The sequence below is a fragment of the Budorcas taxicolor genome, chromosome 13 (assembly GCF_023091745.1).
Source record: "Budorcas taxicolor isolate Tak-1 chromosome 13, Takin1.1, whole genome shotgun sequence".
NCBI lineage: Eukaryota > Metazoa > Chordata > Mammalia > Artiodactyla > Bovidae > Budorcas > Budorcas taxicolor.
The window spans coordinates 72,358,256-72,375,787 of NC_068922.1; the positions used below are offsets into that span (position 1 = coordinate 72,358,256).

Below are 17,532 nucleotides of genomic sequence, written 5' to 3' on the forward strand. Positions count from 1 at the left end.
GCTGCCTGAAACTTAAAGTGACTCACATAATTTCCTGAGCAAAAAATCTGTAGGATTATCATGTTTGTTCCCAGATACACTTTTAATAAACAAAACTCATATCAAGTGGGACTGGTTGTCATTATCACATTGTGACACCTCTGTCTGCTCCAACCTAAGCATTTCAGGGTCAGGACCACCAGTGGGAGAGTTTTCTACAGTTTCCTCCATCCCTGTTGCCATGGCTGGGAGGTTCTGCCTGTAAATAAAGGCTTAAAAAGCTATTATATCCTCCTCCCCTCCCCGCTGCCACCGGAATCCACATTTAATTTTAACAATATGGCTTTTCACTCCCGTTTCGCTTATATATGGCATGGACTTTTATTTATTTATTTTTAAGAAGCATTTTTAGCCCTGGAAAATGATAGCCCAACAAGAAGACGTTATTGTACTGATTTTCAGAAGGGTGGCAATACTCCAGATCTGATGGACTGCAAGACATGAATCAGAAAAATTCTATTAAACATCTCTGGGACAGGAGACACAGGGGTGTTATCCAAGATGATTAATTTGACTCAGTCATTATGGACATAGACAAGCCTGACAAAATTGCATTTCATTCCCCTCTGAATTCATAAAATCACTGTACACATAATAAGTTATGGCGCTGGGTGCCCTGATCCAGTTGATGGGGCGTTAGGTTGGGGTAAGATGCTGTTTTCCTTATTTTGAATACAGAGTCAGGAAACGCTGAATTGAATGACAGTCCTCTGTCTGAGATGTTCTTGCAGGGTGTGGGTTTGATTTGTTAAGATGGTAGATGGCCATATAATTTACTGTCCAAACCAGGACAATTTTAAGGTGAAAGAGGGCACTATTAAAAATTACTGCAGGACAAGAGGCATAAAGCAGGACAGTTCTGGGCTAATGAGGACTGATATATGTGTTGGGACAGGCGTGAATAATGGTAGAGCATGTGTTGGCCCCAGTCAGTCAGGGCTTCTTGTCTTTGTGAAATACTGCCTGTGTGACTTTGGATAAGTCATTTTCCCATGTTGAACCTCAGTTTCCAAAACAGAAAAGATATTTAACACTTGTATTGCTTACACCCTGAGTTTTTTGTTTGTGTGGCTTCCTTGGGTACGGGGGAGGGGATTGTGTTGACCTTTGGCCTTGTGTTCTCATATCCTTGTATAATTCTCTCTGCAGTGAGGTGGGGTTCGTCCATAGATAAAGACACCCAGGAGTAGGTAGTTGCGATGAATTGCCAAAGGTCCTTCAGCAAGTTATGTGGCAGGACTGGAATTCCCCCAGGTCAGTCTAAGTCCAAAGCCAGCGCTGTTTCTGTAGATTAAAAAAAAAAAATAGTACCCACTGGTTGTATATTTCAAGAATCTTCAAGGTTTTGTGGGAAAAGTATTTCAAATACATGAAAGCGTTTGGAGCTCCAAAGTCCTGTGTCCGCATAAGGTGTTGCTGTCAGTCTGGGTGTTTCAGCAGGCTGGACTCCACAGGGTACGAGAAAGCAGAGGTCCACCCTGGTCCTTTCCTTCCCGGCTCATGGTCTTGGAAACCTGCGGTGGGCAGGCAGTGGTTTGTTGCCTCTCCACTCACTCCCATTTCCTGTGATGCTGCTGGAGGCTTCAGAGTCAGGACAGGGGAAGGCAGGATTAAGGAAGAGGATCAGAACATCACGCTCATCAGTCTTGTTGATATCCTGGCCTTTGTGCCTGCTGCTGTAGCAGACCCTCACACGTGGCCTTTTTTCCGTGGGGCGCTGAGCTGGGGATCCACTCTGCAGGTGGCACACTTGTTGACAAACCTCCTGCTGCTAAGACACCCCCCCGCCCTGTCAGGCTGCTGTCCTGGGTGAACCTCTCTAGATACCTTCAGCCAACCGCTGTCCTTAGCTTTCATCTGCCTCCAGCAACTCACACATCCCGAACTTGCCACACCATGGACGTGCAGATCGCTCTCTGACTCTCCTTGCAGGCTCTTCTGGCGGCTCCAGCTCTCCTCGCATCTTGTAGAACCTCCTAGTCACAGAGCCTCTCGACTCTGGAGACACAATTTGAGTCCTCCTGAAAGCTCTTTCTCACCGACTTCACCAGGGAATGAGGTGCCACGACCCTTTTGTGTTGCACTCCAAGTCCTGACAGGTGACAGAGGTCTTTCTCACTTGGCTTGAAAGTGGGGGTTCAGGATGAGAGTAAAGCCAAATCACCCTCAGCTCCTATAGATCCCTCCTCAGTGAATCTTCTGCCTTCCACAGCACTGGGGTGGGCGATGGAAACTGGTAATCCAAATGTCAGCCAGACAACCTTCTAGTAAGCATTCATTGGATAAACCAATTAAATAATGAAAGGTATACTTCTCTAAGATACAATAATTGTTAATTTACAAATACATAACAGTGCTCTGAAATATATGAAGCCAAAAATGGACATACAGGAAGAAATTGATAAAATCACAATCATGGTGAAAATTTTTTGACCTACCTGTCTCAGAAACCAATAGATCAAACAGAAAAAAGAAAACTAATAGTTATTTAGAAGATTTACACGACAGAATTAAGCTGAAAATAATAACCATTTGTGAAAATCAGCCTTATACTCTGTTACGAAGGAATTCTCAACAATAACTTTCAAAGATTCTATGTACTTTTCATTCCTTTTGGGGGCACCCTTTTTTTTTCTCGTCAGCTGTGTACTATTTTGTTAACATCTTCAAAAAAATTGTCCTCATATTTATGTAAAATTTACCTTCTACAGTACTTTGTTTAGTCTTTCTTCTAACAACTTTTGGCTTATTTTGTTTTTGTTTCCAGCTTCTTGAGTGCTGAATTCATCTGTTTTGTCTTTCTTGTCTTCTAATAAATTCATTTAGGTAAGAAGTTATAAATTTTTCGTTGTCTGCCTCTCACAGATTTTTTTCAGGTGGTATTTTCATTGTCTGTAATTTCAGTTGTGATTTCCTATATGACCCCAAATTTACTAGATTTGTTCTTAAAATGTCCAAGTGTTTAAGAGGGTCTGTCTCCCTCCATGTTCAACTGCTCCCTCTTTCTCTCTCTTCTCTCTTTGTTGTTAAAAACTAGATTAGTGCAAAAAAAAAATCATAGAATGTGGCATGTCATCTCTACCTTTTGAAAAGTTTGTAATTTGTCTGAGTAGTTAGCACATGGTCATGGTTTTTAAGTGTTCCGTGCACATTTGAAAAGAATGTGTGTTCTTTAAATTGAGACAAATCAAGAGAGGGAATTATGTTATTCAGATCTTCTGTCCTTAGTCATTTCTATCTGATCGATTTGTCAGTTTTTGAAGAAATGTGCTAGTGTCTCTTTATGTTTATGATTTGGTTAAATCCTCTTTGTGCTTCTAACAGTTTGTCAACGTTTTATATTCCTGTGGTTTATCTGTCTACATAAAAGTTTATGTCTGTCATTTCTTCTTAGTGGATTGTGTCATTTATCAACTTAAGTATTGCTCTTGGCCTCTTTAATGTTTTTTGCCCCAAAATTGTGCTTAACTTGTTATTAATTTTGCCACTTCTGCTTTTTATTTGCCTGATGTATCTGCTTAGTTTTAGCCTTCTATGTAATTTTATCTTAGGCATGCCTGTTATACAGGTCACATACTGGAATCATTTATTTTAATCAAAATTTTAATTTTTTATATTTTAATAAAGGACTTGAAATCATTTGTATTTATTGTGATTGCTAGTAGTCTTAATACTCCCATTTTATGAAGGTTATCATATTTCATAATTCATTTCTGTTTTCTTTTTCTTTTCACATTTTTGTTAGATTAATCAGGCTCTGTTTTCTTTTCCATTTGTTTTTATTTTTGTTTTTGTTCCTCTAATGGTGTGGAATTTCTGCTTTTATTTAAAATTATAATAAATTGATAATGAATTCAGCAAAGTTTCAGGGTGTAAGATCAATATGCAACAATCAGCTGTGTTTCCATATACCAGCAAAGAACAATTAAAAAAAAAAAAACTAAGAAAACAGTTTCATATGTCACAGCATCCAAAATAATAAAATACTTAGGGATAAATTTAACCAAGGTGGTGAAAGACTTGAATGCTGAAAACTACAAAACACTGCTGAAGGAAATTGAAGAAGAGATTAATAAATGGGGAAGACTTCTTGTGCTTGTGAATCAGAAGTCTTAATTTTGGTAAGATTGCAGTACTGTCCAAGCAATCTACATGTGCAATGCAATCCCTGTCAAGTTTTTTAGAAGAAATAGAAGAACTGATCCTCAAATACATATGGAATTGCAATGAATCCTGAATTGCCATAGCAGTTTTACAAGAGAAGAGCAAAGTTGGATAACACTTCCCGGTTCGTACAAGAGCACCACGGTCAGAACACAGTGCTCATACTATTCAGTTCAGTTCAGTTCGGTTGCTTAGTCATGTCTGACTCTTTGCGACCCCATGGACTGCAGCACACCAGGCTTCCCTGTCGATACCAACTCCCGGAGCTTGCCCAAACTCACGTCCATCGAGTCGGTGATGCCATTGAACCATCTCATCCTCTGTCATCCCCTTCTCCTCCTGCCTTCAGTCTTTCCCAGCATCAGGGTCTTTTCCAATGAGTCAGTTCTTCACATCAGGGGGCCAAAGTATTGGAGCTTCAGCTTTAGCATCAATCCTTACAATGAATATTCAGGACTGATTTCCTTTAGGATGGACTGGTTGGATCTCCTTGCTCTCCAAGGGACTCTCAAGTCTTCTCCAACACCACAGTTTGAAAGCATCAGTTCTTCAGTGCTCAGCTTCCTTTATGGTCCAACTCTCACATCCATACATGACTACTGGAAAAACCATAGCTTTGCCTAGATGGACCTCTGTTGGCAAAGTAATGTCTCTGCTTTTTAATATGCTGTCTAGCTTTGTCACAGCTTTTCTTCCAAGGAAAATGCATCTTTTAATTTCATGGCTGAAGTCATCATCTGCAGTGGTTGTAGTATAAGGTTGGACATATAGACCAATGAAATAGAAATAAGAGTCCAGAAATAAACCTCTATGTCTGTGGTTAGTTGCAGTTATTTTCATCAAGGGTGCCAAGGCCAGTCAACAGAGAAAGAACAGTCTCGTCATCAAATGGTTTGAAACAACTGGATAACCATGGGCAAAATAATGAAACTGGACTCTACTTCATGCTGTATACAGAAGTTATTTCAAAAGGGATCCATGACCCAAGTCTCAGGACTAAAGCCACAAAATTCTTAGAAGAAAACATAGGGTAATTCTTCGTGACCTTGGATTTGGCTATGAATTCTTAGATAGGACATCAAAAGCATGAGCAACAAAAGAAAAACAATGAATTGGACTCCATGAAAATTTAACAATTCCTTTGTATCAAAGGGCATTATCAAGAAAGTGAAAAAAAAAAAGGCCTACAGAATAGGAGAAAAATATTTTGCAAATCATATATCTGTTTTTAAACTCTGTGCTTAGGTTTTCATTATTTAATTATTATTAATTATTTAATTATTTCTTTGTTTTTAAATGGAGGATAATTGCTTTACAACTTTGTGTTGGTTTCTGCCATACATCAACATGAATCAACCGTACCTAAACGTATGTCCCCTCCCTCTTGAACCTCCCTTCCACTTTCCACCCCATGCAAATCGTATATCTTATAAGGGTCTAGTATGTAGAATATGTAAAGAACTCTTACAACACTACAATAAAAAGACAACCTAACTTAAAAATGAACAAAAAAGTTCTAGACATTTCCCCAAAGAAGATATGCAAATGGCCAAAAAACACATGGAAAGATACTCAACATCACTAGTCATTAGAGAAATACAAATCAAAACTACTATAAGATACCACTTCATACTCACTAGGATGGCTGTAATAAAAATGGAATTTAAGTGTTGGTGGCAAGAATGTGGTGTAATTGGAACACTCATACATTGCTGGTGGAAATGTAAAATGTGCAGCCACGGTGGAAAAAGGTTGAGTTCCTCAGTAAGTTAAACATAGAATTATCATATGACTCAGCAATTCCACTCCTAGCTGTATACCCCAAAGAATTAAAAATAAGGACTCCGACAAATATATGTACACACTTGTTCATAGCGGCACTATTCACAATAGCCAAAGGGTGGAAACAGCCCAGATGCCCATCAGTGGATGAATGGATAAACAAAACTGGGTATATACATATAACGGAACACTGTTCAGCCACAAAAAGTAATGAACTACTGATATATGCTACATTGTGAATAATGTACATTATGCTCAAAAACCTTATGCTAAATGAAAGAAGAACGTAAAATCACATATGGTATGGTTCCACGTATATTAAACTATTCAGAATAGGTGAATCCACAGAGACAGAACGCAGATCGGTGGTTTCCAAGGGTTGAGGCCAGGGGACTAGGGAGAAACTACTTAATAAGCACGGGGTTTTCTTTGGGGGATGATGAAAATATTTTGGAACCTGATGGAGGCAGTGATTGCAAAACGTTGTGAGTGAGTGTACTAAATGCCACACAAGTGTTAAAAGAATTATCTTTTTGTTTGAATTTCACCTCAATAAAATTTTTAAAATTATAACAGAAGTATTTAAACTTACATTTTCCTTGCAATATAAATTACTAATCAATATTGGTAATCTTAAGGGAAGGCATAGGTTCTAATGAAATCTAGATTTTTAGTTTGTGATCATTATTAATTTTATAATTCTATCCGGTACCTTTTCTATTTTAGGAACCAATATAGTCACATTACATATTGAATACTATAGTCACCTGATGAACAGCTATTTTGAATTAATATACATTGTAATTTTTCAGCTCACTACTCTTTCTAGAATCCTTTTCTTGTTTTTTTTTTTATCATTCTCTAGGTTTGAACTTTGACTATTTGTTTCAGAAAGGGTTATTTAAAAGAATATATATATATATATATATATATATATATATATATATATATATATATATATAGGCTTCCCAGGTGGTTCAGTGGTAAAGAATCTGCCTGCCAAAGCAGGAGACAGAGGGAACACAGGTTTGATCCCTGAGGAAGGGAGATTCCCTAGAGAAAGAAATGGCAACTCACTCCAGTATTCTTGCCTGGAAAATTCCATGGACAGAGGAGCCTGGCAGGCTACAGTCTATGGGGCTGCAAAGAGTCGGACACAACTGAAGCGACTTAGGATGTACATACACATGTATTTATTTTTTTACTTCCTATATTACAACCATGTTAGTTCCTATGGCTAATTGATTCACTTGTCATTTTATTTTATTGTGGTAAGCAAATGAGTCTGTTCTGATCATTTCATGGAACACAAGCTTATCACTGCAACAGGCTCTGGTCCATTGGGTGTTCTTAGACTCCTTCCTCTCCATCACTTTCTCAAGGCCCAGGGCCCATCCCCCACCTTGCTTGTTTGTTCCCTTACCTCAAGAAGTCATCAGCTTCTATGTTTAATTAAGACTCTTCCTCCTAGGAATTCCCTGAGAAGACTTAGCCTTCTGACCCAAGGGCAAGCCACAAAGGTCTTTTGGATCAGTGCAGTAGTCTTCCTTTCCTGGAATTGGTGTGTGAAAAACCGGACAGTTTCCCGGATGCCCCTTCTACCCCATCTCTATTGCTTTGCTCTGAGTATAGTTGATTCAACTAACTTGTTCTTTAGTTGATTTGGAAAGAAAAGCGCAAAGGGGGGAACTGAGAAACAAGCTGATTCTGGCAGCCTCCTAACACGCCTCTGTATGGTAGATGTCATGTGTTGGTAAACCCGTACTTCCTTTGCTGCAGTGTCTCTTTCTCCCCACCCCCACCCGCTCCCACAGAGGTAACTTACAGATTCTCATCCACCAGTTCTGAGAAGGGGGAATGTTGGACTGATTCAAACAACTTGTGTCTTAGCCTTGGATCAGAGCCTGGAGTAAGCCTTCTCCTTAGAAGGGGGGACTCTTCATGGTCTGCCAGTCCATCCATTTTCTTACCACTCTTTCTTCAGGCATTTGCTGAGCAGTTCATTTCTTCATTTATGTATCAAAGACTTTTTGAGCACTCATTATATGCCAGGCACTGTTGAAGAAACTGGGGATATAGCAGTAGACCAAACAGGCGAAAATCTCCTCCTCCATGAAGATATTCTAGTGGAGTAAGGTAATACATAATAAACGTAATAAATCAATAAATGTGTGGATGTTGCTGCTGCTAAGTCACTTCAGTCGTGGCCGACTCTGTGCAACCCCAGAGACGGCAGCCCACCAGGCTCCCCCGTCCTTGGGATTCTCCAGGCAAGAACACTGGAGTGGGTTGCCATGTCCTTCTCCAATGCAGGAAAGTGAAAGGTGAAAGTGAAGTTGCTCAGTCGTGTCCGACTCTTTGTGACCCCAGGGACTGCAGCCCGCCAGGCTCCTCTGTCCATCAGATTTCCCGGGCAAGAACACTGGAGTGAGTTGCCATTAGTAAGTGGTAGAAACAAAGAAATTGTAGAACGTGGCTGATGATTTGTGACTTTAAATTAAACAGTGAGGGTAGACCTCATTGACAAGCGAATGTTTGAGTAGAGACCTTAGGGATGAAGGAATGAGTTGTGTGAATACATAACCATACCTAGTGTGGCCAGACTGGCATAAAGAAGGAACATGTTAAGAGGTGACGTCAGATAGGTTAAAGGGGTGTAGGTGGGAGTGGGGGAGCTGGGCCATGTAGCCATTATAAGATCCTTTTTCTTTTTTATTGAATGAAAGATTCTTTAAATTCTGCAGTGCTGGACTTTCCTGGTGGCCTAGTGGTTAAGAATCCACCTTCCAGTATGGGGGACACAGGTTCGATCGAGGATTGGGAAACTGCGATCCCACGTGCTACAAGAAAGCTTGTGCCACAACTAAGACCCATAAATAAATATAAAAAAACTTCTACAGTTTTTTTATGTTTACAGTTTTCAGAAGTTTCACACACATGGTTTCATATCATCTCATAATAACGCTTTCCCCCTCCTACTCTGTACTCCCCCTTCCCACTTCCCTCTCCCCACTGGTAACCGCTACTTTCTTATCTATATTTTTGTCTTTTTTTTTTTTCTGTTTTCACTTTTGTTTTGCTATAATTTGTCGTATTTTTTAGATTCCGCACGTACAGTCTATGTCTTTCTGTCTGACTTATTTCAGTTATTATAATGCCCTCCAGTTCCATCCATGTTGCTGCCGATGGTAAAATTTCATCCTTTTTATGGCTGAGTAGCCTTCCAGTGTGTGTGTGTGTGTGTGTGTGTATGCTATTTCTTCTTTATCCATTCATCTCCTGATGGACCCTTAAGTTGCCTCCATACCTTGGCAATTGTAAATAATGCCACTGTTAGCACTGGGGTGCATGTATCTTTTTGAATTCATATCTTTGGTTTTTTCTAGATTATAACCAGGAATGGAATTGCTGAGGACTCTGTTATTGAGTAAGAAGGGCACTCCTGGAGGGTGGTGAGCAGAGGAATTACATGGACTTACATTTTAACATGGAATTCTGGCCTCTGAGTGAGAATAGACCGTAGCGACAGCAGAGGCAGGCAAGCCAGGTAGGAAACGACTGCAGCCCCCCAGGATGAAGAGGATGGTGGCGTGGACAGTAGTGGTTCCATTTGTATGTGTTCTGCAGGTGGGGCCGTTAGCATTTCCTGACAGATTTGGTGTTGGGTATGAGAGAAAGAAAGTAGTCGAAGGACAGCTCCAAGGCATTTGGCCTGAGCAATTGCAAGGTTGGACTTGCCATTAGCTAAGGAAGAGAAAACCGTGGATTGACAGGTTCTCTTTTGGATGCATTAAATTTGAGATGTCCATTAAAACGCAAAGGTGTCAAATAACAGTGGGGTCCATGAATCTGTGGTTCAGAAGAGAGTTCTGAGCAGGACACATAAGCTGGGGAGTCAGCAGAACATAGATGGTATTTAAATCCAAGAGACTGGATGAAATCCTCAAAGACTGAGTGTGTCTAGAGGAGAGGTCTGGGATCTGAGCTCTGTGACATCATTAATAGGTTGAGGGAAAGAATGGGAACCAACAAAGGGCATGGAGAAGAAATGGCTAGTGATTTAGGAAGATCAATATCTGTGATGTCCTAGAACATTTGAAGAAATTTATTCCCAGGAGAAAGTGGGTGGCCAAGTATGTCAAATGCTGCTGAGAAGGTCAAGGGGGGCAAGAGGGCGGTGAGATCTGACCATTGGACTTAGTAACATAGAGGTTACTGGAGACCTTGACAAACAGTTTTGGTGGATGGTGGGATGAAAATGTGATTGGAGTGGGTTTGAGAGAGGATGGGTGGATAGGAAGAGACAGCTCTTCCCAGAAGTTTCCTTGTAAGGTTTTGCTAATATTTCAGCTTCTATAGCTTTTACAACCTGATATCTCTTTCTGTATTCTCATGAGGACACTGTGCTGAAGAGCAAATTAGGCATCACTGAGGCCCATCTCTTACTTAGAGGAGGTGAGGAACTTGAGTCTTGAAGAGGTCTCTGACCCAGTGTGGGAAAATGATGGATTCAGAGTCGCAAGACCTGGGCTTCAATCCCAACCGAGAATTACTTGTGACACCTTCCTTCACTGAACTTCATCATCTTCATCTACAGAATGGAGAGAACAGTCACTTCTTTGCAGAACTCATGAGTTAAATGGACAGTGGGTGTGGAAATGCCGGGCCCAGCGACTGACAGACAGTATGAAGCCATAGCAGGCTGGGCTGGTATTCAGGTGTCATGTATTTAGGATTTAATTGCATTCAGAGGAGGCATGTACGTGTTTGCATGTGTAGTTATTTTTAAGTGTGCTAATTGCCTCTTTAAATGAATTGTCATAATCGTGATTCCAATATTTTGATACAACATATGCTTAGTTTTGCAAAAGGCTTCTGGTCCTTTGGGCTGGTTCCAGTGTGTTAAGGTTTTGGTTTTTGAATGAAAGGTGTGAACTCAAGCAGTCATTTGGCTTTCACTGTCGTGTGCCTTGTGACAGCACCTGTTGTGGGTGCAGGGAGTAGAGAGGAAGTCAGCCGTCCACAGACGTGAATAGTAGGTGACTGAGGGACTTCCGGTCTGTTGGGAGGGACAGATACGGAAATACCCAGATGAGTCTAAACCCAAAGCCTAGTGCATCACCCTCTTACATGTGCTCACTCATCACATTCTAATTGAGCACCTACTGTGTGCCAGGCACTGGTGACACAACAGCCTTTACCCCTGGCCTGGGGTCTGGAGGAAGGGGACATAAACTGAAAGTAAGGAAAGAGTCACAAATCATTGCAGGTGTTAAGAAGGCTCGGAGAGTGCATGTGAGGCTGCAGAGGGGGAATCCTGACCCAGTGTGGGAAATGATGGTTGGATGGCATCACCGACTCAATGGACATGAGTTTGAGCTACTCTGGGAGATGGTGAAGGACAGGGAAGCCTGCCGTGCTGCAGTCCACGGGGTCCCAAAGAGTTTGGACGTGACTGAGTGAACAATAACAGCGATAGCTACGGTTATCATGGCTGGGCCAAAATTTGTTTTTTAGTGCTTAAGCCCTCAGTTTGGCCATGAACTGGCACAGCCTCTAACGATTATTAGGACCCAGAGTCCCAGGATCCATGTCACAGACTAGAAAACATTGCCTTCCTTTGCAGACAGTGGAGGGAGTGAGACCTTTTTCTAACTGTGTGACTTTGGGCAAGTAAATTCCCTTCTCTGTACCTTAGTTTCTGTATCTGTAAAATGGGCATATAATAACAGAACCTCCTTCATAAAGAGGTTGTAAGAATTCAATACATTAATTATCTGTAAAATGTTCATAACTAGCATATTAAATGTACAGTAAATGTTATTTATTTATATTTCCGAATTGAAACAATGCTCAATGAAGTTGTTTTCACTAGAAATGAGGCCTACCAGGACATAGTTTCCACTTATGTGTCAAGCTTGATCAGGAGAAACTGGATCTTCCCTGGGTCCCCTCCCCTGTCCTTCTGTTACTACTGGGCACCAGCTGTGGGACTCCCATCGAGTTGGGATTGAAATCTCATCGATTTGATTGAATAGCCAATGTATATCATTAGCCATGGAACCTGAGAGGTGGATGAGCCCATCCCCTGTCCCTCTTAGTGCAAGAGTGAGGACTGAGCCCAGAGAGAGGCGATGACAACCTCAGATCATGCAGGAAGAGAGATGTGACTTTGGGTGTATGCATATAGAGCAGCTAGGCAGAGGTTGGTGCCCAAACATGTGAGCTTGGCCCAGCTCTTGGAAGCAACTTCAGATGGTAGGAAAGAGCCAGATCTTGGTGTGGGAAGACTGAGTCCTATTCCATAGGGCTGCCAGTGCCCTTTCCCACCAACAGGGTCACTGCTTCCTGGACTGCTATTTGCCGATAATATGAAATAATCTCACAACATCCCTGCAGAGGGATCCAGTGAGCAAGAGGTGGCTTGGGGTCTGGGTCTGAGGGCTGGGCATGAATGTGGCAAGCCACTATCCTCTCAGATCAGGTTTCTGTGAATATCAAGGACAGTCCAGCTTCTCAGGTGGCTCAGTGGTAAAGAATCCACCTGCCAGTGCAGGAGGCACAGGAGAGAGATTCAGTCCCTGGGTTGGGAAGATCCCCTTGAGAGGGAAATGGCAACCCACTGTAGTACTCTTGCCTGAAAAATCCTATGGACAAAGGAGCCTGGCAGGCTGCAATCCATGGGGTTGCAAAGAATCAGACAGGACTGAGCATGCATGCATGCTCCTCAAAGAACAGTCCAGGGCTCTTCCCCACAAGTTGTGGTGAGGTTCAAACCACAGGCACCCAAGGAGAAAGGTGTTGACACCAAGCAGGGGTTTTAGAGACCATGTGGTCCCCACTCCCACCATTGTTGTTGTTGTTCAGTCCCAGTCATGTCTGACTCTTTGTGACCCCATGGACTGCAGCAGGCCATGCCTCCCTGTCCCTCACCTTCTCCTGGGGTTTGCCTAACTTCATGTCCATTGCATCAGTGATGCCATCCAGCCATCTCATCCTCAGATGCCCTCTTCTCCTTCTCCCCTCAATCTTTCCCAGCATTAGAGAGTTTTCCAATGAGTTTTCTGTTCGCATCAGATGGCCAAAATACTGGCGCTTCAGCTTCAGTATCAGTCCTTCTAGTGAATATTCAGGGTTGATCTCCCTTAAGATTGACTGGTTTGATCTTCTTGATATCCAAGGGATTTTCAGGAGTCTTCTCCAGCACAACAGTTCAAAGGCATCAATTCTTTGGCATTCTGCTTTCTTTATGGTCCAGCTCTCATAGCCATATATGTGACCAGAGGGAAGACCATAGCCTTGACTATACGGATCTTTGTCGGCAGAGTAATATCTCTGCTTTTCAACACACTGTCTAGGTTTGTCATCGCTTTCCTGCCAAGAAGTAATCGTCTTCTGATCTCGTGGCTGCAGTCCCCACCCACAGTGATTTTGGAGCCCAAGAAGAGGAAATCTGTCATTACTTCCACCTTTTCCCTTCTATTTGCCATGCAGTAACAGGGGCGGATGCCATGATCTTAGATTTTTTAATATTTAGTCTTAAGCCAGCTCCTTCACTCTCCTCCTTCTCCCTCATCAAGAGGATCTTTAGTTTCTCTTTGCTTTCTGCCATAAGAATAGTATTATCTGCATATCTGATGTTGTTGATGTTTCTCCTGCCTATCTTGATTCCAGCTTGTAACTCATCCAGCCCGGCATTTCTCATGATGTGCTCAGCATACAGGTTAAACAAACAGGGTGACAGCAGACAGCTCTGTCATACCCTTTCTCGATCTTGAACCAATCAATTGTTCCATACAGGGTTCTAACTATTGCTTCTTGACCTGCATACAGGTTTCTTGGGAGACAGGTAAGGTGGTCTGATATTCCCATCTCTCTAAGAGCTTTCCACAGTTTGTTACGATCCACACAATCAAAGGCTTTAGTGTAGTTGATGAAACCGAAATAGATGTTTTTCTGAAATTCCGTTGCTTTCTCTATAATCCAGCAAATGTTAGCAATTTGATCTCTAGTTCCTTTTCCTTTTCTAAACCCAGCTTGGACATCCAGAAGTTCTTGGTTTGCATAATGCTAAAGCCCAGCATGCAGAATTTTAAGCATGACCTTACTAGCATGGGAGATGAGTGCAATTGTCCAGTGGTTAGCACATTCTTTGGTACTGCCCTTCTTGGGAGTTGGGGTGAGGGCTGACCTTTTCTAGTCCTGTGGCCACTGCTGAGTCTTCCAGATTTGCTGACATAATGAATGCAAAACCTTGATGGCATCATCCTGTAGGGATCTGAATAGTTGTACTGGAATTCCGTTGCATCCACGCGCTTTATTAACAGCAGTCCTTCTTAAGGCCCATTTGACTTCACACGGCCGACTCTCTGGCTCTGGGTGACTAACCACACCATTGCAGTAATCCGGTTCATTAAGATCTTTTTTACAGAGTTCTTCCATGTATTCTTTCCATCTCATCGTGATCTCTTCAGTGTCTACTAGGTCTCTACCATTTTTATCCTTTATTGTGCCCATCTTTTGGCAGAATGCTCCCTTGATGGTTCCAGTTTTCCTGGAGAAATCGCTAGTCTTTCCCCTTTTGTTGTTTTCTTCTGTTATTAAGCACTGTTCATTGAAGAAGGCCTTTTTGTCTCTTCTAGCTATTCTCTGAAATTCTGCATTTAATTGGATTTATCGTTCCCTCTCTCCCTTGCTTTTCATTCTTCCACTATTTGTAAAGCCTCCTCAGATAACCCCTTTGTCTTCCTGCTTTTCTTTCTCTTCGGGATGGTTTTGTTCACCACCTCCTGTACAATATTACGGACCCCTGTCCATAGTTCTTCAGACACACTGTTAACTAGATCTAGTCCCTTGAATCTGTTTGTTACCTCTACTGCAAATTCATATGGGATTTGATTTAAGTCATACCTGGCCGGCCTAGTGTTTTTTCCTGGTTTTCTTTAGTTTAAGCCTGAATTTTGCTGTGGGAAGCGGATGATCTGATCCACAGTCAGCTCCAAGTCTTGTTTTTGCTGACTGTATACAGCTTCTCCATCTTCAACTAAAAATAATGTAATGCATTTGATTTTGATATTGACCATTTGGTGATGAACATGTATAAACTCATCTCTTGTGTTGCTGCAAAAGGGTATTTGCTATGACTAGTGCATTTTCTTGGCAGAATTCAGTTAGTCTCTCGCCATAACTCCTACCCATCCCACTCCTCAGTGACCTCGTCCAACAAATATTTATTAAGAGTCTACCAAGAACCGGATATTGTAATGGGCTTGAACTGCCCTAGCAATTTTTTAAAAACTTTTTTGGAGTATAGTTGATGTACAAAGTTGTCTTCATTTCAGATATACAGCAAAGTGTATCAGTTATACGTACACGTGTACATGTGCATGTGTATCTTTCCTTAGATTCTTTTCCCATACAAACCACTACAGAGTATTAAGTATAATTCCCTGTGCTGTTCAGTAGGTTCTTGTTAGTTATCTGTTCTATATATAGTAGTGTGCATATGTCAGTTCCAATCTCCCAATTTATCCCTTGCCACTCCATCTCCTGATAACCATAAATTTGTTTTCTACATCTGTGACTCTACTTTTGTTTTCCAAATAAATTCATTTGTACCCTTGAAAAAATAATATTCCACATATAAGTGATATCATGATATTTGTCTTTCTGTGTCTGACTTACTTCACTCAATCTGACAATCTCTCCATCTATCCATATTGCTGCAAATGCACTATGTTGTCCTTTTTTATGGCTAGGTAATATTCCGCTGTATATATGTATACCACATCTTCTTTATCCATTCATCTGGTGATGAACATTTCATTTGCTCGTGTCCTGGCTATTGTAAATAGTGCAGCTGTGAACACAGGGTTCAGTTCAGTCGCACAGTCGTGTCCGACTCCTTGTGACCCCATGGACTGCAGCATGCCAGGCTTCCCTGTCCATCACCAACTCCCAGAGCCTACTCAAACTCATGTGCATTGAGTCAGTGATGCCATCCACCCATCTCATCCTCTCTACTCCCCTTCTCCTCTTGCCTTCAACCTTTCCCAGCATCAGGGTCTTTTCCAATGAATCAATTCTTCACATCAGGAGGCCAAAGTATTGGAGTTTCATCTTCAACATAGGGTTGCATTTATCTTTTTGAATTATGGTTTTCATTGGGTATATGGCCAGGAGTGGGATTGCTGGGTCATATGGTAGTTTTATTTTTAGATTTTTAAGGACCCTCCATACTGTTCTCCATAGTGGCTGTATCAATTTATATTCCCACCAATAGCGTAAGAGGGTTGCCTTTCTCTATACCCTCTCTAGCATTTATTGTTTATAGATTTTTTGTTGATGGCCATTCTGACCAATGTGAGGTGAAATCTCAGTGTAGTTTTGATTTGCGTTTCACTAATATTAATAAGTAGTGATGTTGAGCATCTTTTCATGTGCTTTCTGGCCGTCTGCATGTCTTCTTTGGAGAAATGTCTGTTTAGATCTTCTGCCCATTTTCTGACTGGGTTATTTCTTTTTTTGATATTGAGCTGCATGAGCTGTTTGTATATTTTAGAGATTAATTCCTCATCAGTTGCTTCATTTGCAAATATTTTCTCCCATTCTGAGTGTTGTCTTTTTGCTTTCTTTATGTTTTCCTTTGCTGTGCAAAAGCTTTTAAGTTTAATTAGATCCCATTTGTTTATTTTTGTTTTATTTTTATTACTGTAGGAAGTGGATCCTACAATTTACATCAAATAGTGTTCTGTCTATGTTTTTCCCCCAGAGTTTTAGAGTTTCCAGTCTTACATTTTAATCTTCAGTCCATTCTGAGTTTGTTCCATGTATTGTGTTAGTGTTCTAATTTCATCCTTTTGCGTGTAGCTGCCCAGTTTTCCCAGCACCATTTATTGAAGAGCCTGTTTTTCCTCCATTACATATTCTTGCCTCTTTTGTCATAGACAGGTGACCACAGGTCACCATCATATTCACCGGTACCTTTTAGTGTCCTTCATCAGTTCTGGAATATTCCCAGTCACTATCTCTTCAGGTATTCCTCTGCTTCATTCTCACTCTTCTCCCCCCAGTCTGTTGATTAAAGAGATGTCCATTTTTTCCTCACTTTTTCCTCTATGTCTTGAAACTTCTCTTTCATGTTTTCTCAGATCCATCTTGCATTTCATATATAACTCTTCTCCTAGGTCTAATCACTCTCAGAGCATAGAAAAGGAAGAATGATTTTCCAGGCTAACATAAACCCAATAGGAGCAGTGTGAAAAGGAAAATCATAGGCCCATCCCACTCATGAACTAGATGCAAAAATCCTAAACAAAATACCAGCGATCAAAATGTAATAATGGATAAAATAGAAATGCATTACGGCCAAGTAGGGTCCAATGCAGAAATACAAGGTTGCTTTCGCATTAGGAAAACCAAGTGTAGCAATTTACCATATTTAACTGAATTAAAGGAGAAAAGGCTCATTTGATCCTTTCAGTAGATGCAGGAGAAAAGAATTCAATAAAATTAAAAATTGATGCCTAATTGAAAGAAAAAGGAATA

General features: G+C 41.2%; 1 protein-coding gene across 1 annotated transcript in view; it reads left to right on the plus strand.

The window, feature by feature from the left end:
* Nucleotides 1-17,532, plus strand: part of TOX2 (TOX high mobility group box family member 2) — a 153,815-nt gene that overhangs the window by 82,677 nt on the left and 53,606 nt on the right. The gene's annotated exons all lie outside the window — the stretch shown is intronic.